This window comes from Theropithecus gelada, chromosome 6 (assembly GCF_003255815.1).
Source record: "Theropithecus gelada isolate Dixy chromosome 6, Tgel_1.0, whole genome shotgun sequence".
NCBI classification, from domain to species: Eukaryota; Metazoa; Chordata; class Mammalia; order Primates; family Cercopithecidae; genus Theropithecus; species Theropithecus gelada.
Window position 1 is genome coordinate 78,498,226 of NC_037673.1, and position 24,169 is coordinate 78,522,394.

At 36.2% G+C, this 24,169-nt stretch overlaps 1 protein-coding gene across 3 annotated transcripts in view; it reads left to right on the plus strand.

Annotated features, from left to right (window-relative positions):
* XRCC4 (X-ray repair cross complementing 4) overlaps nucleotides 1–24,169 on the plus strand; it is a 288,623-nt gene that overhangs the window by 1,956 nt on the left and 262,498 nt on the right. The window contains exon 1 of one of the 3 annotated variants that reach the window (XM_025387185.1): nucleotides 18,128–18,729. The exons of the other annotated variants lie outside the window; for them this stretch is intronic. The gene's annotated coding sequence lies outside the window, so the exon portion shown is untranslated. Of the gene's footprint in view, nucleotides 1–18,127; nucleotides 18,730–24,169 lie in introns of those variants that run through there. 3 annotated transcript variants of the gene reach the window in all.

The following is a 24,169-nucleotide window of genomic DNA, read 5'->3' on the forward strand; positions in this document are numbered from 1 at the left end:
CTTACATAAACCCGCTACTTTTTGGTTTTCAGATTATATCACAATTTCAAAAGTCTTTCTGGTAGCTTTGCAATGAATCCTCATTTAAAACCATCTTGGATCCTTTCCTTACTAGAAATAAAATCTGACTGTGTTATTCCTTTGTTCAAAAATTATTATTTATTTTATTTTTGAGACAGGATCTTGCTCTGTTGCCCAGGGTGGAGTGCAGTGGCACAATCATGGCTCACCGCAGCCTCAACCTCCTGGGCAGAAGTGATCTATCCTCCTCCCTCAGTATCCCCAGTAGCCGGGACCATGGGTGTATGCTACCATACTTGGCTAATTTTATTTTATTTTTTGTAGAGATGGGGCTCACTGTGTTACCTAGGCTGGTCTCTAACTCCTGGGCTCAAGTGATCCTCCTGTCTCGGCCTCCCAAAGTGCTGGGATTACAGGTGTAAGCCACTGTACCACGTCTGACCTGTTTAAAAATTTTTATCTCACCTGCATCTGGAAGAATATTTCCAACTTTGTTTTCTTGGGTATATTCGAATCATATGTAAAAATAGTGGATATTTATATTTTTCTGTGGAGCCAGTGCAAAAGTGTCCTCAGTGTTATGAGGATTAAACGAGTTATTACAAGTAAATCATCTAGACAAGTGTTTTGCATACAGTAAGCACTCAGAAAGTGTTGGCTATTATTGTGCATGGCTTTGGTAAATTAAAAGTCTCTGGAGAGGAGGAATTATAATGGAGGAACTGTTGAATTGCATATATTAGGCACTAAATACAGTAGTCTCTCCTTATCTGAGGTTTTGATTTTGACAGTTTCAGTTACCTATGATCAACCACAGCCTGAAAATATTAAGTAGAAAATTCCAGCCGGGTGTGGTGGCTCATGCCTGTAATTCCAGCACTTTGGGAGGCCGAGGTGGGCGGATCACTTGAGGTCAGGAGTTCGAGACCAGCCTGGCCAACATGGTGAAACCCCATCTCTACTAAAATACAAAACTTAGCCAGGTGTGGTGGCATACACCTGTAGTCCCAGCTACTCAAGAGACTGAGGCAGGATAATCAATTGAACCCAGGAGGTTGAGGCTGCAGTGAGCCGAGATTGTGCCACTGCAGTCCTGCGTGGGCAACAGAGCGAGTCTCCATCTCAATTAAAAAAAAAAAAAAATTCCAGAAATATTTCATACATTTTAAATGGCATGCCTTTCTGAGTTGTGATGAAATCTTATTCTATCCCATTCCATTCAGCCTGAGGCCATGAATCATCTCTTTGTTCAGCATATCCCTGCTGTATAAGCTTCTTGCCTTTTAGTTGCTTCGTTATCAGATTGATGGAGGTGGTATCACAGTGCGTGTGTTCTAGGAATACTTATTTTACTTAATTATTGCTTCAAAGCACAAGGGTAATGATGCTGGCAACTTGGTTATGCCGAAGAGTAGCTGTAAAGTGCCTCTTTTAAGCAAAAAAGTGAAAGTTCTCCACTTAATAAGGAAGAAAAAAATGTCATATGTTGATGTTGCTAAGATCTATGGTAAGAACAAATCTATCTGTAAAATTGTGAATAAGCAAAAAGAAGTTTATGCCAGTTTTGCCGTCACACCTCAGACTGCCAAACTTATAGCCATAGTGCGTGATAAAAACTTAGTTAAGATAATAAAGCAATTAAATTTGTGGGTAGAAGATGTGAAAAGAAACATGCTCAGATTGAAGGCAGTTGGGTTCAGCCTTCCCCTGGGGCCTTGGGGTGTACACCGTTGGATAAGGAGAGGACTGCTGTAAAAGGTTTTAGTATTAAGTTGGTATTGCATTTATATCACCAGACCACTTTCTCCCCATTTTCTCTTTTTACTTTGTTGCCAGTGTTAATGATAGGGTTGATTTACATTACCTTTTACATTACCTACCTTTTTTCATTCACTGTTATTCACATATATTGAAAGACAATTGTTCTGCTTTTTTCCTCTCATCCTTAGCTAGCCTTCCTAACCTCAGTTGAGGTTTTTCGTGTTCGAGAGTTAGTCCTTTTTTTCTCCCCACTTGTTCTCATTCTCTTCCCACATGGCTTTTGAATTCAGACTGAAATGTACGTGAGGACCAAAGTTAATACAATTTTATTGTGTTAGGGATTTTTGTTAAATAAGTAGATTTTCAGCTGCCCTTGTCACACACAAAAAATAAAGTAGATGGTAGGTGTTAATCTCCTTCACTAAAGTAACCATTTTACTATCTATATGTATCCTAGAATGTCAAGTTGTAAACCTCTTAATCTTTCTCCATTTTCAACCCCATTTGTTTGCTCTTCTCTGCAACAAAAATCCTCTGAAGAGTTTTCTATGCTCCAAGTCCCAATTCCTCTTTTTCTACCTCTGCATCTTCATTTGCATATTTAAAAGATATCTTGAACTCAAATGTCCCCGGCTGAACTCCTTTCCTCCCAAACCTTTCCCATTTCTTCTCATCTGAATTGATGGCAGCTTTATATAGCAGTTGCTCAGTTAAATCTTTGGAGTCATCCTTGACTCCTTACTTTCTCTTGTATTCCAACAATTCCTGTTGGCTTTTTCTATGAAGGATATCTAGAATTCAACAGTTTTCTACTATTTCTGCTATTAGTATACTGATCATCTCTTGCTCGGATTTTTTGTTATTGTCCTGTATCATTTCTTGCTTGCATTACAGTAATTGTGTTCTATTCTCTGCTTTTTTCAGTCCTTGCCTCCCTACAGTCTATTCTCATATGTCAGCCAGAGTGATACTTTTAAAATATAAATCAAAAATTGTACATTTACATGTAAGATTCTAAATGCAATATGTTATCCTAGATTGGATCCTGAAACAGAAAGAGGTTATTAGTGGAAAAACTGGTGAAATCCAAATAAAGTCTATGGTTTAGTTGATAGAAATGTATCAGTGTTGGTTTCTTAGTTTTGATAAATGCACCGTGATAGTATAAGATGTTAACATTAGAAGAAACTGGGTGAGGGGTATTTGGGAACTTTCTATTATCTTTGCAAATATTCTGTAAATTCAGAATTATTCCAAAATAATATACAGAAGAATATAACATTACTTTTTTGCTTTAAAACCTTTCGTGAATCATTTGATTCATAGTAGAAGCTAACAGCCTTACGTTGGCCTACAATAGTCTACATCAGTCTTGTCCAACTTGCAGCCCACAGGCTGCCTGTGACCTATGATGGCTTTGAATGCAGCCCACCACAAATTTGTAAACTTTCTTAAAACATTATGAGATATTTTTTTGAGCTCTTTAGGTATCATTAGTGTTACTGTATTTTATGTGTGGCCCGAGACAATTCTTCCTCCAGTGTGGCCTAAGGAAGTCAAAAGATCAGACACCTCTGCTCTACATGATCTGGTCTCCCATTACCTCTCTAACTGCATGTCTTTGTGTTCTCTCTCCCTTTGTTTCAGCCACACTTACCACCCTGTTTCTTAAGTACACCAGACCTGCTTCTACCATAGGGCCTTTGCACTGACTGCTTATTCTATCTAGAATGCTTTTGGATCCATACAGCTAATTCCTTCACATCTTTTACATGTTGCTCATATGTCACCTTTGCAGTAAAGCATATCCCAACCTCCCTATTTAAATTACAGCTTTGCAACTTCCATAGCACCTACCCCTATACTCTCAGTCTCCTCCACCCTGTTTTATCTCCTCTTTTTACTCCAGCATTTATCATTATTCTATATATGTTTTACATATTTGTTACATGTATTTTTAATTGTGTTCCCCTATTAAAATGTAAAATCCATGACGGCAGGCATTTTTATCTGTTTTGTTGTCTTATGCCACATTCTAAAGCATTTGTGTGAGGCATAGAAGTACTCAGTAGGTTTTGGTTGAATGAATGACTGACTTGATTGGGTGTTTGAATCTGTAATTTTTTTTTTTTTGGAGATGGAGTCTTGCTCTGTTTCCCAGGCTGGAGTGCAGTGGCACAATCTCTACTCACTGCAACCTCTGCCTCCTGGATTCCAGCAATTCTCCAGTCTCAGCCTCCTGAGTAGTTGAGATTATAGGTACATGCCACCATGCCCAGCAATTTTTTTGTATTTTTAGTACAGATGGGGTTTCACCATGTTGGCCAGGCTGGTCTTGAACTCCTGACCTCAAGTGACCCACCCGGCTCGACCTCCCAAAGTGCTGGGATTTATAGGCATGAACCACCACACTTGACCATGAACCTGTAATTTTTGATTTGCAGTCTGAAACACTGAATTATTTATCACTTTCGTATATCATGCTATTTCTTGCCTCTAAGCCTTTACTCATGTAGACTCTTCTACTTGGAATGCCCTTCCTTATCTTTCTTCCTCTACCCCTAAGTTGTTTTCACCTAACCATTTTTCTTTAAAGAGTCGTATAATATTAGATGTAACTCAAGGAAGCCTTCCCTAAAATGTTAGGCCAGGGTGAGTGCTGCTTTTCGGAGGAGCTCCCTCCCTACCTCTGCATTTTACAAACTTATATTATAATTCTCTTTGGGTGTCTCTATTTCAGTAGAGAGTTGCGAATGTGTCTTACTGATCTTTGGGATATAAAATCCTGGTACATTGGAAGTAATCAGTGAATGTTGTAATGCATTAATGGCATGATGAAAGACACTCAGCTATGAAGCATAGTTTTGATTTCAACCTGGGTCTTTTGAGTGTAAAATCAATGGCTTATTTGCTATTCCTTGTTTCTTAGGAGAAAGGTGGCTGTCTTTAAAATAATTGAAAGGTACTGTATCTTTTTATACAAGTAGGAGGGAGTTAATGCATTTTATAGCCCTGGACAATTTGTTCCTTGTCATTGTTGAAGCTCACAGCCCTGATGAAAGCGAGTTGTGCTTTTTTCTAAAGCATTGGCTGAAATCATTGATCAGGGTTCAATTGTAGACAGCAAATTTTTAATGTTGATGAAATTAGGAACTTTTGGGGAGAAAAACGTTCTTGAGGTTTGTGTTGCCAGTAAGAAGAAATACATGCCAAAGAAGAAATACATGCCAAAATTCCAAACTGTTCATGAGGCATTTATGTTTTTACTAGATGCCATTACTACCAATAACTTCGTATTACATTAAACTTTTGCTTGTGTACCACTGGGAAATCCCAGAATGTTTAAAGATGTTGCAAAGATTTTCTTTCAGCAATACAGAAATTTGCTCTTAAGATTGATTTAATTATGATTAGTTTGTTAACAGTATCTCTGACACGTAGCACAAAATTAAGTAAACTAATTTTGCATTTAAAATACTGTTTGTTTAATGCTAGATAATGAGCTAGACTTCCCAACTACTCTTTATAATTGGCATTCTGAATTCAAACTGCCGTCTGAATATTGATCATTGTTGTCGCAGCCTATAAACTAAACCAGTTTTATCTTTACCTAGCCCTTAAGACTAACAAAAAAGGAAATAGATTACCTGTATAGATTCCGAAAAGGCTTCCACATTAGTAATGTGGTTGCAAATGATAATTATGCTGAGATTAAGTAATCAAAAACAAATATTACCTGGAGGACATTGTATCCTGAATTTGTGTTCATTTCTATAGCTTTGCTAATCCTACAGAAGTGACTAAAATGTTGAAGTAAGCAAAGAGTTCAATCTGGCCTTGTGTGAGAGGATGCCATTAACTTACTTGTAATTTTACCTGAGCAGTGAATGAGAATTTTATGAGATAAAGAAGGAACTTGCTCAATTGGAACAGAAGCATATGGCTGCTAAGAAATAAGATGCAGCCATTGTTGAAATTTGTCAGTCTTGACAGTATAAATATTGACATGCTGAGACATGTCAATATTTACCATAGAATTTGGAAGTTGCCAAGTTCCTGTTTAAGAAATGTGACCCTAGCATTGGACACAGTATATCAATAAATACGGAATATGTCCAAATGAACAGCTGCTCAGGGAAAATAAAATTACATCTGTCTAAACTTCGAGACACTTAAAAAGTTAAAGTTAAAAGTTTGTGATTTTTTTTGGTAATTTTTCGGTAGATGCTTGTATGATGTAGTATACTAACAGGGTTCCATGTATAGGTTTAACATAAAAATGACAGTATCGTTGCTATTTATAAATTTGTAAATTAGCTGTGCTATGATACTCATCTATAAATTGAATTTTAAAAACTTGCCTAGTGTTGTGTTTAGGAACCAACCCTTCATTTTCAACTTTGTTCTTAAGGAGAAATTGGCTCATCATGACTTAGATATTAATTTGGGGAGACAAAAGTTTATACTCTGAGAACTTCTTAAATGGCAACATAGAAAATAGAAGTTTTTGCACTCTAAATGTGATAAGGAAAATTGACCTTGTTATCATTATCTGACAAACATGTCTCAGTACAAAATCATATCATAAATCACCACTGTTAATTCCCATCTGAATATTACTATATTTTAACAAAGAGCTTTTTGATGTAAACTAGACATTTGAACTTTTATATCAAGTCATTAGAACCACACAATCTTACATTCTTTTGCAGACTTCTAGAAGAAGTTTAAGCTTAGCAATTCTTTGAACAAGAGTCCTGAAACAATCTTAAGAACATAAAACATGGGTATCAGGACTTGTTTTCTCATGGCATCTCCTTTCTAATGGTAGCGATAGGTGACTTTTAAATAGTATTCTAATCATTTAACCACTTCATAATATTGTATGAGTTCTTAGAAGAAATGAATGATTTATTAAGTCCATATAGTAGCATACATTGTAATTAGCTATAGAGTTGACCCTTGAACAATACAGGGGTTAGCAACGCCAACCTCTCAAGCAGTTGAAAATCCATGTATAACTTTTGGCTCCCTCAAAACTTAACTACTAATGGTTTATTGTTGACCAGAAACCTCATCAATAACATAAATAGTTGATCAACTGTTATATATTTTGTGTGTTATATGCATTATGTACTCTGTCCTTACAATAAAGTGAGCTAGAAAAAAAGTAAATGTTACTAAGAAAATCATAATGAAGGGAAAATATATTTACTATTCATTAAGTGGAAGTCAGTCATCATGAAGGTCTTCATTCTTTTCTTCATGTTGAGCTGCCTGGGGAGGAGGAGGAAGAGAAGGATAGATCTCGCTGTCTCTGGGGTGGCAGAGGTGGCAAAGGTAGAGGAGGTGGACGAGGAGGCAGGAGAGGCAAACACACTTGGTATAACTTTTATTGAAAAACTTTTGTGTGTAAGTGGACCCACACAGAACAAACCTTCAGCTGTTCAGCGATCAACTGTGTATGTCCCTTAATTTAATTTCTCAGTTTTGGTTGTTGTTGTTTTTTTTTTTAAAAACAGTTTTCTAAGACATTGGCTGATGCTCTCTCTTGCTCATTTTGTCCTGAGTCAAAGAAATCCCTTAGATATTAAATCAGACATACCTGAACCAAATGTTCTTACCTAACTGCCTAAACATGATCTTTATATTCTGGAATGTTCTAACTTGGTTGAATTTTTTTGGCCATGAGCTAAATAGATATCTCTGTTTTATATAACCTCTAAACAAGGTTTAATTAAAAAATCAGGCATTTCTAGGCCAGGTATGGTGGCTCACACATATAATCCCAGGTCTTTGGTAGGCCAAGGCAGGTGGATCACCTGAGGTCAGAAGTTCAAGTCCAGCCTGGCCAACACGGCGAAACCTCATCTCTACCAAACATACAAAAATTAGCCAGGAGTGGTGGTGCCCGCCTGTAATCCCAGCTACTTGGGAGGCCGAGGCATGAGAATCGCTTGAACCTGGGAGGCAGAGGTTGCAGTGAGCCGAGATTGCGCCACTGCACTCCAGCCTGGGTGGCAGGGTAAGACCCTGTCTCCAGAAAAAAAAAAAAAAAAGCATTTCTAAATAACAACAGCCCTATAAAATTTGTCCTGGTTGGCCGTGCACAGTGGCTTACACTTGTAATCCCAGCACTTTGGGAGGCCGAGGCGGGTAGATAATTTGAGGTCAGGAGTTCAAGACTAGCCTGGCCAACATAGTGAAACTCTATCTCTACTAAAAATACAAAAATTAGCCAGACGTGGTGGTGCATACCTGTAATCCCAGCTGCTCGGGAGGCTGATGCAGGAGATTTACTTGAGCCTGAGAGGTGGAGGTTGCAGTGAGCCGAGATGGTGCCACTGTACTCCAGTCTGGGTGACAGAGTGAGACTCTGTGTCAAAAAAAAAAAAAAATTTTTTTTTCCAGGTCATAGCGTGTTCATTGTTTCAGCAAGCAAGATGTCATACTAAAATACATGAAAAAATTAATACAATCTTACCTTTGAAAATTTAATAATTTAGTAATTTATTTTGGTCTATGTCTCTTCACTTGGTTTGGAGCTACATGCCTTGTTAAAATGAAAAGCGTGTACCTCATTTTTCTGGATATTTTGTATTTCTGATGTTTCATTGGGCATTCTTGTACCTTGGCCAAAGTGGAATATTTATGCAGGCAGAATTGAATTTAATAATATGCATTTCAATTGTAAAGGAAAGATAATTTTCAAGGCATTGGAATTGTATCGTCATTGTTACTGGTGAATCTACTAGTTGATTGTTGACATTTCGTATTTTCTGAACATTGGATTCCTCAGGCAAACCTTCTCTTATACCTCTTATTTTTGTGTATATTGATCCTGTAATTTTTTTACCTTAGAAAATATAGCATCTTTATATGTCATTTAGCAGGTATTTGACGTATCTTGTCATTATTTTATTACTACTTTAACTCTGCTGTAGCAAAATTATATACTATCTTGTATATATTTACTTTTTTAAAATAACTAACAAGTTTAATTATAATTTATATAAAACTCTGTAGTGTCATGTTCTCCAAAGTGGATGAAAATTTCTGGAGAGAAAGTATCATTTTTTTTTTTTCTTGATCTGCTGGAGTTCTTATTGAACACAAAGTTTGCACATACTGCTTCCTTAATGAATGATTGGTAGATGGAGTGGAATTTTTACAGCTGACATTCTGCAGATTGATTTCAGTTCGTTATTTCAACTTAATGGGAATTTTTAAAACATATTAAGTGACTCTGAAACTAACTTAACTTTGAATAACTTTTCAGATCAGCATTTTAAATTTTGCAATGCAAAATTGCTTCACTTGCACAAAGTAGTGTGGCTTCATTTGTTAATAAACATTTCACTAATTCTTTTGGGGAAGTGTTTGATTAAAAATAATATTTTTTTCTAAGACATATAACATTCCCAACTTCTCCCTAATGAGAAAATTTTTCATGATAGTTCTGTAGTTTGAAGATTGTTGATGCATGTAACATTTCCAACTTATTTCTAATAAGATAATCATTCTTGATTGTTCTGAAGTTTGAAGATTATTAATAATTTGACTTCATTTTCACTTCATTGTACTTTATAGGCAGGAAGATGTTTGATTTAGTGCTATTTCAGAATCCTTTGAAGAATTCTGACAATCTTTTTTAGTATTTCGTTTCAAAATTGATATTAAGTTGTAGCCATAAAGAGGCCACCAATTGATTAATCTTTCTGATCAATAAGGTAATTTAAAGATACCCTTTTAGTTGTGTGGCCTTGTTTCACTGCTGCCTGCTGGAGACAGTGCCAATTTTGCAGTTAACTAAGTGCTATCAGACACTACCCTTGTAGAAGCACAGCCTCCTAAATTGTGATACCTTGATAACAAGTGACTTCTAATCTGGGTTAATTTTGTTGCTTGCTTCATTCAAATGTTGGAGAGGCCAGCACTTGGGAATCTAACAGAATAGTACTAGAATTTTGAAACTATCAAAGTTCAATTTCAAACAGCCATTAGCTGAGCTTTCTGCTGAGTGATTCAGTGTATATAATTCAGCTCCAGGCCCTTTCCATCAGGAGAAGAACTGGCAGAGAATCTGCTGAGCATGATTATCCCAATATCGTTCCTATATTAAACCCTCTTTTTTCCCCCATTGGGGGAATAAGATAACTGACTTGGTATGCTTGGAGGCCAATTCTCTGACGCCAAGTGGATATTCAACAACTCAGTCCAATTCAAACACTATCTAGGGTTAGTGTCAGATCCCACAGGTCTGGGCTCAGTCCCACAAAATTGCCCCTACTTCAGGTGCCAATCACAAGTCCCAAGTCACCTATACTTTTGACCAACCAGTTATAAATCAAGGTTTTGCATGATACCACGCTTCAGATTTGATAATTTGCTATAATGGCTCACAGAAGTCTGAAAAATATTTTATTTACCTTTACTGGTTTAGTACAAAAGATAGAACTTAGGAACACCCAAATGAGAGATGACACATAGGGAAAGGTATGGGGGCAGGGGAACAGGCCTTCAATGCCCTTCTGTGGGCATGCCACCTTTCAGCACCATGATGTGTTCACCAAACAGGAAACTGTTCACATCTCCTTGTTCAAGAGTTTTGTTTTTTTGAGACAGGGTTTCACTCTGTCACCCAGGTTGGAATGCAGGTAGCACAGTCATAGCTCACTGTAACCTCAAAGTCCTGGGCTTAAGTGATCCTCCTTCCTAAACCTCCGGATATGTTTTGGCTATTTCCCCACCTAAATCTGATCTTGAATTCCCACATGTTGTGGGAGAGACCCAGTGTGAGGTAATTGAATCATGGGGGCAGGTCTTTTCCATGCTTTTCTTGTGATAGTGAGTAAGTCTCACGAGATCTGATGGTTTCGTAAGGTGGGGGGAGGGCTCCCTGCACAAGCTCTGTCTCATTGCCTGCTGCCATCTGTGTAAGACATGAATTGCTTCTCCATGCCTTCTGCCATGATTATGAGGCCTCCTCAGCCAAATGGAACTATAAGCCCATTAAACTGTTTTTCCTGTGTAAATTACTGAGTCTCAGGTATGTCTTTATCAGCAGTGTGAAAATGGACTTATACACCTCCCAATTCAAATTTTTATAGAGCTCAATCTCCTGGTCTGGGTGCATGGGAGGAATGGAGGGTTGGGAGGAGGGTCTGAAAATCCCAGCCTAGTAATCACTTGATGTTTCTGGTGACCAGCTCCATCCTGAGGCTATCTAGAGGCCCCACTCTAAGTCACTTCGTTATTATAAACTCAGGTGTAATTGAAAGCAGTTCCTTATGAGTAACAAAAACATTCCTATCACTCAGGAAATTTCAAGGATTTTGCCAACTCTGTGCAAGGAGCAGGAGACAAAGTTCAAACATATTTCTTATCACATACACACAGTATTTTTTGTTTGTTAAATTTTATTTATTTACATAATAGGTTATGGTTGTTTATACTTATGAGGTTCAAAGTGATATTGTAATTTTGAATACAATGCAGAATGATTAAATTAAGTTAATTAACATATCTATCCCTTCAAGTATTTAACATTATTTATTCATGGCAACATTGAAATGTACAGTACTCAATTGTTAGCTCTGTTCAGCATGCTGTACAATTGATCTAAAATAAAAAAGTCAGACTTATTTCTCATATATAACTGAGGCTTTATAGTCTTTTGACTATTGTATTAGCCCGTTTTCACACTGCTATGAGGAACTAAGACTAGGTACATTATAAGGAAAAGAGGTTTAATTGACCCACAGTTCTGCATGGCTGTGGAGGCCTCAGGAAACTTACAATCATGGCAGAAGGAAAAGCAGGCACATCTTACATGGTGGCAGGTGAGAGAGAAGAGTGAAATGGGAACTGCCAAACACTTTTAAAACCATCAGCTCTTGTGATAACTCACTCCACTATTATGAGAACAGCATGGGGGAAATTGTCCCCGTGATCCAATCACCTCCCACCAGGTCCCGCAACATCTGGTGATTACAATTCGAGATGAGATTTGGGCGGGGACACAGCCAAACCTTATCAACTGGCCATCCTCCCTACCACCCAACCTCTGGTAACCACCATTCTACTCTCTGCTTCTGTGAGTTCAATTAATTTAGATTGTACATTTAAGTGAGAACTGTGGCATTTGTCTTTCTGTGCCTTATTTCCTTTAGGGTAATATCCTCCAATTCCATCTGTGATGTCACAAATTACAAAGTTATTTTTATTTTTTGAAGTCTGACTAGTGTTCCATTGTGTGTATATGAATTTTTTGGTATTCATTTATGCTCTGATAGACATTTAGATTTATTCCATAACTTGACTATTGTCTAGTGCTGCAGTGAATATGAGAATACAGATGTCTCTTCCACATTCTGATTTTAAAACTTTCAGGTAAATACTCAGAAGTGGGATTGCTGAATCATATGGTAATTCTTTTTTTTTTTTTTTTGAGACAGAGTCTCGCTCTGTCAACCAGGCTGAAGTGCAATGACACGATCTCCGCTCACTGCAAGCTCCACCTTCCTGGTTCATGCCATTCTCCTGCCTCAGCCTCCCGAGTAGCTGGGATTACAGGCACCCGTCACCAGGCCCAACTAATTTTTTGTGTTTTTAGTAGAGACGGGGTTTCACCATGTTAGCCAGGATGGTCTCGATCTCCTGACCTCGTGACCCGCCCACCTCGGCCTCCCAAAGTGCTGGGATTACAGGCGTGAGCCACTGCTCCCGGCATCATATCGTAATTCTATTTTTAGTTCTTTGAGGATCCTCCATACTGTTTCCATAATGGTTATGCTGATTTATATTCCTACCAACAGGGTACAAAAGTTCCCTTTTTTCTACCTCCTTGCAAATGTTTGTTGTTTTTGTTGATAATGGCCATTCTCACAGATAGGAGGTGATATCTAATTGTGATTTTAATTTCTATCTCCCTAATGATTAGTGATGGTGAGCATTTTTTCAAGTATTTGTCAGTTATTCAGATGTATTCTTTGGAGAAATATCTATTCAGGTCAATATCTCACATTTTTATTGGATTATCTGTTTTGTTTCTATAGAGCTGTTTGATTTCCTCTTATATTTTGGATATTAGCCCTTTATCAGATGTATGTACTACAGATATTTTCTTCATTCTGTAGGTTGTCCCTTCACTCTGCTAATTGTTTCATTTGATGTGCAGAAGCTTTCGAGTTTGATGTAATCTCATTTGTCTGTCTTTGCTTTTGTTTCCTATGCTTTTAATGTCAAATCTAAAAAAAACAACAACAAAAAATCGTTGCCCAGACCAGTGTTGTATAAATTCCACCCTGTTTTCTGCTTGTAGTTTTATAGTTTCAGGTCTTATGTTTAAATCTTTAATCCATTTCGAGTTGATACTTGTATGTGGTATGAGATAGGGGTCCAATTTCATATGGCTATCCAGTTTTCCCTACATCATTTATTGATGAGATTGTCCTTTTCCCATTAAATATTCTTTTTACCTCTGTCAAGAATCGATTGACTATAGATGTATGAGTTGTTATCTGGACTCTCTATTCTGTTCCATTGGTCAATGTGTCTGTTTTGTATGCCTATTTACAAATAGGCATAAAATGTTTCTGTTTATAAAAATAAAACACTACTATGCTGTTTTAATTACTACTCCTTTGTAGTATAGTTTGAACACTTTGTTCTTTTTGCTTATGATTGCCTTGGTTATTTGGGGGGGTGTGTGTGTGTGTGTGTGTGTGTATTTCCATATAAATTTTAGTATTCTTTTTTTCTACATCTATGAGAAATAATGTTGGAATTTTGATAGAGATTGCATTGAATCTTAAATCACTTTAGGTAGTATGGATATTTTAACAATATTCTTCCAGTTAATGAACATGGGATATCTTTCTATTTGTTTGTGTTTTCTTCCATTTCTTTCTTTAATGTTTTATAGTTGTAAGTGTGCAGGTATTTCACCTCGATTAATACATTCCTAAGTATTTTTTTGTAGCTATTGTAAGTAGGATTGCTCTATATCTCAGAGGAAAAGCTTTCAGTTTTTTTCCCTTTGAGTATGATGTTATCTGTGGGTGTGTCACATATGGCCCTTATTGTGTTGAGGTACATTCCTTCTGTACCTAATTTGTTGAGGTTTTTTTTTTTTTTTTTGTAATTTTTTTTTTTTTAATAAAAGGACATTAAATTATTTTTCAAATGCTTTTTCTGCATTTTGTGAGATGATCATATGATTTTTGTGTTTCGTTCTGTTAATGTAGTGTATCACATTTATTGATTTGCATATTTGAACCATCTTTGCATACCACAAATAAATCCCACTGATTATTGTGAAAGATCCTTGTAAGGTGTTGTAGAATTTGGTTTGCTAATATTTTGTTGAGGATTTTTTAAATCTGTAATCTTCAAGGATATTGACCTGTAGTTATATTTTCTTGGGATGTTCTTTTCTGGCTTTGGGATTAGAGTAATACTAGCCTCATAAAAAGAGTTTGGAAGTATTCTGTCCTCTTTGATTTTTTTGAATAGTTTGTAGAGAATTGGTATTAGTTCTTGAAATGTTGTGTAGAAGTCAGCAGTGAAGCTATCAGGTTTTGGGTTTTTTGTTGGTGGAAGACTTTATTACGACTAGAAACTCCTCTTGTTATTGGTCAGTTCAGAATTTCCATTTCTTCATGATTCAGTCTTGTAGGTTGTATGTATCTAGGAATTTGTTCATTTCCTCAAAGTATTCATTTTTTTGCTGTATAATTGTTTATAATAACCTTTTATGATCCTTTGTGTTTTTGTGATGTCAGTTGAAATGTCTTCTCTTTTATTTCTGATTTTATTTGAGTCTTTTATCTTCTTCTTTTGGTTAGTCTAGCTAAAGATTTGTTAATTTTATTTTTATTTAGAAAAACTTAGTTTTGTTGCTATTTTGTATTTTCTAGTTTCTATTTCATTTGTTTCCGCTGTGATCTTTATTATTTCTTTTTTTTCTGTGAACTGTGAGCTTAGTTTGCTTTTCTTTGTTTGTTTTCTTTAGATGTAACATTGTTTATTTGCAACATGTCTTCTTTTTTGATGTGGCTATTTATTGCCATAATTTTTTTCCTTAGAACTGTGCATTTCATAAATTAAGGATGTTCATCATCACTAGGCCTACCTTACAGGAATTGCTAAAGGGAGTTATTTATGTCAAAATAAGGGCTGATAATTAATAACAAAAAAGTTATAAAAGCACAGAACCTAAGGGTATAAGTAATACTGATCAATATTCAGAATATTTTAGGACTGTAATAGTGGTGTGTAGTGTAATTTTATCCTTAGTACAAGGGTTAAAGGACAAAATTATTAATTGCAACCACAGCTACAATAAACTTTCAAGGGATATATTTTATAATATGATGTAATTTAGACTTCAGAAACATAAAATGGCTGGGTAAAAGTGTTGAGTTGTATTTAATCAATGTTAAGCTGCTATCAGGTTAAAATAGACAGAAGTGTAAGGTATTCTTTGTAAGCCTCATGGTAGCCAAAAGGTAAAATTCTATACGAGATGCACAGAAAATAAAATGAAATTCAAAAGATTCAAGACATACCGCTACAGGAAGCTATCAAACCACAAAGGAAAATTGCAAGAGATGAAGAAGGAAACAAAATATCTTTAAGAAAAAAAAAAACCTAACAACAGAAAATAATTAACAAAATGGCAAGAAAGTTAGTCCTTTCTTTACCTATCAATAATTATACTGAGTGTAAATGGGTTATATTCTCCTATAAAAGACAAGGAGTAAATGAATGGACACACAGACACACACACACACACAGACACACACACACACACACACAAGACCCAACTACATGCTACCTACAAGGAATTCACTTCACTTTTGAGGATGTACATAGACTGAAAGTGATGAAATGGGAAAAGATATTCTACATAAATGGAAACGAAAAATCAGCAGGAGTAGCAATACTTACAGCAGAAAAAAATAGACTTTAAGTCAAAAGCTGTAAAAAGAATAAAATGAAGGCATTATATAATGGTAAAGTAGTCAGTTTGCCAAGAGGCTATAACAATTATGAATACATATGTACCCAACAATGGAGCACCTAAATATATAAAGCAAACATTAAAGGGTGTACAGAGATAGACTGTAATACAGTAACAGTAGAGAACTTCAGTGCACCACTTTCAATAATGGACAGATAATGTAGTCAGAAAATTAATAAGGCAGCATTAGACTTAAGCAACACTTTAAATGAAATGAACCTTAACAGACATATACAGAGTAGTCCATCTTAACACCAACAGGATACACAATCTTCTTAAATGTACACAGATCATTTCTGGGATAGATTATAGGTTAGTTCACAAAGCACATCATAGCAAGTTTAAGAAGACTGAAATCATATCACGTACCTTTTCTGACCACAATTCTATGAAACTAGAAATCAATTACAGGAAGAATTTCAGAAAATTCAGAAGTATGCTGAAATCAGCAACATGCTTCTGAACAACCAATAGGTCAGTTGAGAAGTTAAGAGGAAAATTTAAAAATATCTTTAGACAAACAAAAATGAAAACATGGTATGCCAAAATTTATGGGATGTTGTAAAATTTTGCTTGTCTGGGAAATTTTTTATTTCCTTCTTATTTTTGAAAGACACCTTTGCTGGGTAAAGTATTATTGGTTGGCAGCATTTTTTTATGCTCCCTCTGAGCAGTTTGAATGTATCAGCCCACTCTCTCCTGGTCTGCGGTTTCTGCTAAGAAGTTTACTGTTAGTTTTATTGGGACCCCTTTGTGTGTGATTTCTTTATTATCTTTTGCTGTTTTCAGAATTTTTTCTTTCTCTTTAATTTTTAATAGTTTTATAATTACATGTTATGGTCAACTCCTCTTTGGTTTGAATTTGGTTGGAGATCTCCTTTCTTCATGTACCTGGATGATGGCTTCCTTCTTCTGATTAGGGAACTTTTCATTAGTTATTTCTTTCATATGCATCTTCCCACATTTTTTTTTTTTCTTCTTAATTCCTGTTATGTGTAGGTTAGGTCTCTTGATGGTGCTCCATAATCCCCATAGGTTCCCCTCCTGCCTTCTCCTCCTCCTCTCCCCTCCGCTCTTCTTTCCTTTTCTCTTCTTTATTTTCTTTTTTTATTTTCTCCTCTGACTAATTTCAAATGTCCATCTTCAAGCTCACTGATTCTTCAGCTTCCTCAAGGCAGCTGTTCAAGCTTCCTATTTCATTTTTCCGTTTAGTCATTGTATTCTTTATCTCCTGAATTTCCATTTTTTTAATTGTTTATATTTCTTTGTCAGACTTTTCGTTTTGTTCATGTATTGTTTTCAAAATTTAATTTTCTGTTTGTATATTTTTGTAGTTAACTTTTTTTTTTTCCTTCTCAAAAGAGTCAAGGTTTCACTCTATCTCCCAGGCTGGAGACTGGAGTGCAGGGACAAAATCATAGTTCACCATAGCCTTGAATTCCTGGGCACAAGGGATCCTCCTGCCTCAGCCTCCTGAGTTGCTGGAACTACAGGTGTGAGCCACCATGCACGGCCCATTTAACTTTTTAATAAGGATTATTCTGAATTCTTTTTTTTTTTTTTTTACAACATTTTATGGATTCCATTTTCTTTGAGATTCATTATTGGAGCTTTATTCGTTTCTTTTGGAGGTGTCATGATTTCCTGAGTCTTTGTAATCCCGTATCCTTGTATTGGTGTTTGCACATTTGTGGAGACAACCACTTTTTCCAGCTTTTACAGGTGTTCATTGGCAGGGATAGAACTTTACTATTTATTCTAGCCTATACTTCTGGAGGGGCCAGCTAGTAATAACCCTTAGCAGATACAACTTGCTTTTCAGTTCTCTAGAAAGCTGGCCTGCTACCTTTGCTCTGAATTTTTTTGGGGGTAGCTACATAGGTTCTCTTATCTGACAGGACCACTGTCTGAGCTCTGCAATTAGTCTGAGCTGCTGAATGGGCACAGAAATTTCCTCTGATCAGCCTTGGCCACAGGGTGTATTCCTTTATTTGAGTTCAGCAGTTGGACAGGGTTGCAGGAGGGTCCTTGAGGTTAAGTGGATTGGAATGGATGGACCAATTTTTATGCTCAATAGAAATGCTTATTAGAAATGCTCAGTGGGGTAGGAAAGTAGGCTTTGAGGCTAGGGACCACTGTGGTTAAACTCCCTCCTGTGTCAGAACAAGTGCCTGCTTGTTTTCAAAATCTGCTGAGGATCTGTTGTGGGGTGGAGGCTGGCAAGCTTGTCCCAGTTGCTCAGACTGGCTAGTCTTCTAGTAGTTCTCTGTGTAGGCAGGATTACTCCTGGACTGCAGCAGAGAGAGGCTGTAGCTAAGCAGAGGCCCTTCAGGATCTGCTGTGGATCGGAGGCTAACAAGTCTGTCCCAGTGCACAGATCATGAATCTCCTAGCAGATCTTTGTACTTTTAGGATAGTTCTCAAATTGCAGTGAGAGGGGCTAGAGCTAAACTGGACCTGTTCACAATCTGCTGTGGGACAGGGGCTGGTAAGCCTGTTCTGGTATTACTAAGATGGATGCTTCTTTCAGCAGTTCCCTGTCCAGGCAAGATAGTCCCCAGCAAGAGGATTGGAGCTGAGACTAAGCTGTTCCAGGATCTGCTGTGGGATACAGGCAGACACACCTGTCCCAGTGGCTAAGACTTACACAAATCCCAGAAGTTCTTTGCATAGGTGGGATAGTTTCCTCGCTGTGGCAGAGAGGGGTTGGAGCTGAGACAGCCCTGTCAGGATCTACTGTGGGATGGATGGAGGCTGGTAAGCCTGCCGTAGTGACTCAGATATGTGAGTCTCCCAGCAGTTCTCTACATGGGCAGGATACTTCCAGGGCTGTAGGAGAGAAGTGCTGTAGCCAAGAAAGGTCCCCCTTGGGGTCTGCTGTGGGATAGAGGGTAGCAATCCTGTCCCAGTGGCTCAGATGGGTAAGTGTTTCTCTGGGTTTTTGTGTGAGCAGTAATAAGCAGGGACCACAGATGGGGGGGCTGGAGCTGAATTATAGGGTAACTTTTGAGTCCACTGCCAAGACTGATGTTGGTGGGCTGACCAGCCTTTGTGGTGCACTTGGGTATGTAATTCCTCCAGGACCCCTTGGCAGATGGTTTTAGTTGCAAAAGCCAAAGCGGGGCTGAAGCCAAGCCATTTGGCGAACAGGATTGTTTCTGGGTTTGAACCCAGGAGCCCAATCTGTGTGTCTAGGTGCAAGTGTGTACCCTCAAAATGACCTTCCTAAGTCTTGGGCTCTGCTGGGGTTTTACAGCCTCCTACCTGAATCCCAGCACTCCTACAACAAGATTTTTGTTTGTGGATGGGTGCAGAATTCTTATTGTAGGTGTACACATATAATTTTGGAAACTTTATACTCAGTGTTTTGAAAAAAATATGAGCCAACATTTAAAAGCCAGTTGACTTCTACATAAAAATAGGAATTTGTCAGTTTCTTGAATAATCTGAATGACAGAACACTAAGGACCGGTACTTACCATTGATAACAACCTGCTTTGCAGTGAGTAATGGCTACCATCTTTATATGGTACTTGTAGTTTCTAGTGTCCCACAGTCCCACTCATCATACAATGGATGCATATGTCCTCACTCCTGATCTGCATGGCTTCTGGAAGTATTAGAACTTGTACCCTAACAAGAGAGAATAGAGCTTGACTTAAATTTTAGGTATAAATTTCAGTCTACTTTGAGAATGTATAACCCAAGGAAACTCAGAATAGAGTCTTTCTTATACTTTGGACCTTCTTCTTGCTGGAGTTGTACAAAATGTATTCAGAGATGTGGTCAAAATGACTTAGACTGAGAAATTGAAGCGTGGGAAATAAATATGTAGTTACTCATCCAAGTAGGAATGTAAGTCCTTATGTGCTATTTATAACTGTTACTATCATTTGAACTGTATGAAATTGTCATTTTTATAGGTTAAAAATTGTGAAATGTTGGTAATTTTATATAGTTCCTAGTTTTATATTGCTGAATTTGAGGATATGTTATAGGTTTTGTTTTGTTTTTTCCTCAGACTAAGTTCCTCAATCCTATCACTTGTTCTCTTGTTTGTCATTAAGAAATAGGCAGATAAATGGGTACAGTTTTAAGTAAATGATGGGTTTGTGAGTGGGGGGAAAAGTACATTGTTTATAAGTCTTATTCCTTTTTCATACAAGTGCTTTTAGTTACATTTCAGTTCCAAAAAACACTTTTTTTTTTTTTTAAAGTAGAAGACTGTATATAAGCTTAATTGGTGATGTTTCATAGGAACACCCTCACTCTTTTGGAATTGAAATATGAGAGGTGTCAAAAATTTTGAGGCTTAAGAAATCATAATTACTAACTTCTTGTTGAAAAAAGACTGCTGCTTAGTTAATGCTGTTTCAGGTACTATCTTATCTCTTCAGTTCTGTTAAGTGTCATTCTCACATGAAACTGCAATTAGAACTAAAGTGTTCTTGTGACAGTCTAGAAAGTTTCCAAAATGATAAGTGTACTCTCATCCTTTCTGCCAAGTTTATTTGTAATCAAAAGTGGCCATTAATAATATGAAGGAAATTATAGTCTTGGAACTTAGGGTCCAATTTTAAGGGCACCTTGGAGCTAGGTATTAAATAGTATGTGGGAAATTTGTTCATGCATTAGGTCATTTTATTGCTTTTTAATACCCACTTTATAGGGTTAGAGTAGGAAAGGAGAGGAAGTGAAATTTATATTTAGCACTGAAACTAATGATTATTAATGGTGTTTGTAAAAGATAAGCAGAGGAAATGAGAAGTAATATGATATTTGGAATGGCAGCAACTGGCATTCCACAGTCATGAGAGGTAATTAAGGAAGGACTGTGACCTCAACCAAGAGGCCTTATTTTTTAGACTTATTTTATAGTACTAACGCTGTATTCCTAAAGCATCAGATTAATTTAATGTCTCCCTTGTACATCAGCTGTATATTACAAGTTTTTGAATAAGATTATGTTAGCAGTTGTAACTGTATTTTACTACCTTATGGTGACCAAACATCGTGGTTTGCCTGGAATTGAGAGATTTTCTAGGTGTTGGGACTTTGTTTGAAAATTAGGAAAATATCAGGATATGTGGTTACCTTACTTTCAAAATTATTAACATGGAGTTAATTCTCACATGATTAGAAGGGTATTTAGTAATCCTGTGAATTCTTTACACTTAATGTTTAGAAAAAAGTCTAACTTGAAAATATTATTTTAGGAAAGCACTTTTTATATAGAAGTGTTGCTGAATATTTTTGTTTTAATTGCTTTGGAAATTTAAAGGCAAATTGACGTTGTGGTAATTTTTTCAAAAAAAAAAAAATCTTAATTTACCCTTTGGTAGCACTAACCAGCAAGTTGGCAGGCTGTTAATAATGAAAATGCTAGCAATAAATTATTCAGTAAAAAAAACTTTAATGTGGGGAGTGGGAATTCTGATAAAAAGGTAAAATGCAAATAGTAGGTGCTTTTAAAACATACTAAACAAGAAATAATCCTTTTGTTTGCACTTAGTTTTAATTGTGTGATTGTCTCAGAAGTGAATAACCTAGTAGTAGTTGCATAAACCTTTCTTTCCTTTTTTCTAGCAATTATATATGTTCCTGTCTTTGAATTTTTATAATGTGATAAGACTTTAAAACAATCTGTGACCACACTTTTGTTTGCAATTTAAATTTTCTCTTTTAAGAATAAAAATAATAAGGTCAAACAAAATAATGTAACCAAGAATCTAATTACAGACTATTAACAGCATATGCTGTGTGCTAATCTTTATTCTGAACTCACTTTAGGTATCAGCCTACTTTTCTCAACAAGGGGGCACTTAAGTTAATTGCTTCATTAGAAACATGCATTTAGCACTTTCTGATCTGTAAGTGCAACTCTTTGGCAGAGCTGCAGAAGTTTGAACACCTGCAGCCCAAGCAGCTTAAAAAGAAGTCATAATTTACTATAAAGGAAAATAAAAGAAGCTTAAGTTCAAAATGGTGTTATCAATGATATAGTGTTGTAACTAACTTGAGCTGACCTAAGAGAGAGAGTTGGCTTCTGCACTGCTCCTTATCAGCATCCAAAAGGGCATACAAAATTCTTTGTAAACTAATTTAAAAAGTGTCTTGTTTATTCAGAAGCAACTGTGAATGGTATTTGTTCAGACCTTAGATCACATCAACTGCATACCAGCCAACAACTTATTTCTCTTCTAAGAGAGAGGCCAAGTATCAAAGACACAAAGTACTAAAGATAAGCTTCTCAATTCTCAACTGTTCTGAACTCTCAATAAAGCTACTGATGTACAAATTGGGGTGGGACCCAACTGTTTCCACCTGCAGGCTTGTCTTAGATCCTTGGCTCTGCCTGGGAGAGGTGCTGATACTAATGTGACCTTTAGTGCCCTTAGAAAACAAAACACAGGCTTTCTTATAGCCCTAATCAATCAGTCCCTCTGAAGAGTATTCCACCCCCTTTCTTCAAGTAGTCCTGGGGCAAAAAACTATGGCTCACTATTCCCGTTTACAGGGCTGGTGAAAGCAAAGAGATCGTTCATTTCCTCTTATTGAATCTTAAAAGACATTCCAACTCATCTTTTTTTCTGTTTCCATGGGTGATTCTTATTAGATGTTTTGTACTTGATATTTTGTAAGAGGGTGATCTCAGTAAGTAAAAGAAGGAAGTGCTTTCAAACCTCATTCAAATAGTATGGTATTAGGAAATTAAGACTTATTTGATATAAAGAACATTTCTGAGATGGCTGAGGCACAGGATACTTTTAGGATACTGTGTTGTCACTTATGGGTTATTAATATGTTAATTGCTTAAATATGGTTCACAGGTAGTCTCCAAAGTTTCAAATCTGAGTTTACTAAATAATAGAATCTTTAAAATAAAATCATATCATTTTTGTTATGAATACCTAGAATTAGAAAATTGGAAAATATTTGAAACATGAATAATTCAAAGATGTTCTTAAAATTGATCCCCAGATGTCTTTTTAACATCATTGAGATTAAAGCCCTTTATATTATTGTGAAAGTAGGAGTTACTGACAGGTATCTGGAATATTGAATTTTAAACTAAATTATAATTAGAAATTTGTCACTTGGTTCAAATATGGTTTTAAAAAAAGCAATGAAACTAATTGCTATTTCACAGTAATTGTAAGTGCTGTATTTTCCTTTCAAAAAATTATATTAATAGTAACAATAACCATGGTTCTTAAGGTAAGTTTAAGAAAAAATGATCTGCATAAGTATGTGTGCATCTATGTATGTTTGTATGGAAATACTATACAGGCAAAAAATGCTATGCCATTAGTAGTTTCTATACCATCCTATGTACCCCACCCCCAAAATTGTGGGTTTTGGGCCAATTAGAATTATGTAAGCCTTGAACTATATGTGTTTTTCAATGATTGGCATAGAAAAACAGTAACACTGATTTTCCAGTAATTTTCAAATTTAAGGATTACAGAGCATGTGAATAATTTACTGCATGTTAAGTGTATTGACTAATTGATCTAAAATAAAATATCCACAAATGGATAAAGCATTTCAGAATTAAGTACATCTAGGCAAAGGACCTCTTTGTAGGAAAAAATTTTGACTAAATGGAATATTTAAAAATAATAATTTTTTTCAATGATTATGATGTCAAACCTACAAACTTAAATATACCTAAAATTTTTACATGCCTAATTGATGGGGCTACAAGGATTACTTTATAATGGTTTTTAAAAGGATCATCTAGTAAGAGATTCTTGCTATGTGATTAAATAATAGTTGTAATATTTTCATGTTGGAAGTTTGTGCTTTGTTCCTGATCCTGACTTTTTATAATGTTTTCTTTTTGCATTTTTATAATTTTTATGTTATTTCTCTAGTTTTGCTTATTAGCTTCTACAGTATAAGCATCTTTTAATGAAACTCACAAAATCAATTTTACAGTATCAGGTGTTACAGTATTAGAACAAATATAGGTATTTGCTTGAACTAAGGAGTATGTGTCATTTTACAGTCTGATAAATTTGAAGTCAATCTGGGCAAGATTCTAGAGTGATTTACCAGAAGAATTGCTTTTGGATTAAAAGAAAAAGAACCTATCATTGCTATAAATAAGAGTAGGATCACTAATTAACAGTTTTAATTTCTTTTTTTGTTGTTGTTCTTTTAGATAGCATTGATAGACTGGTAGAGTAGATAGATTTTGCCAAGGATTCTCCTTATATTCTTGTGACTTAGAAATATAAGTGGTGTTCCCACGTAGTGTTGATGATTGATGTCTTCTCGAGGGTGTTTCTAATGGCAGACTATACAGGTCTATGCCTGAGCTTGTCCTGCTCAACACTTTATGTGCATGACTTGAAT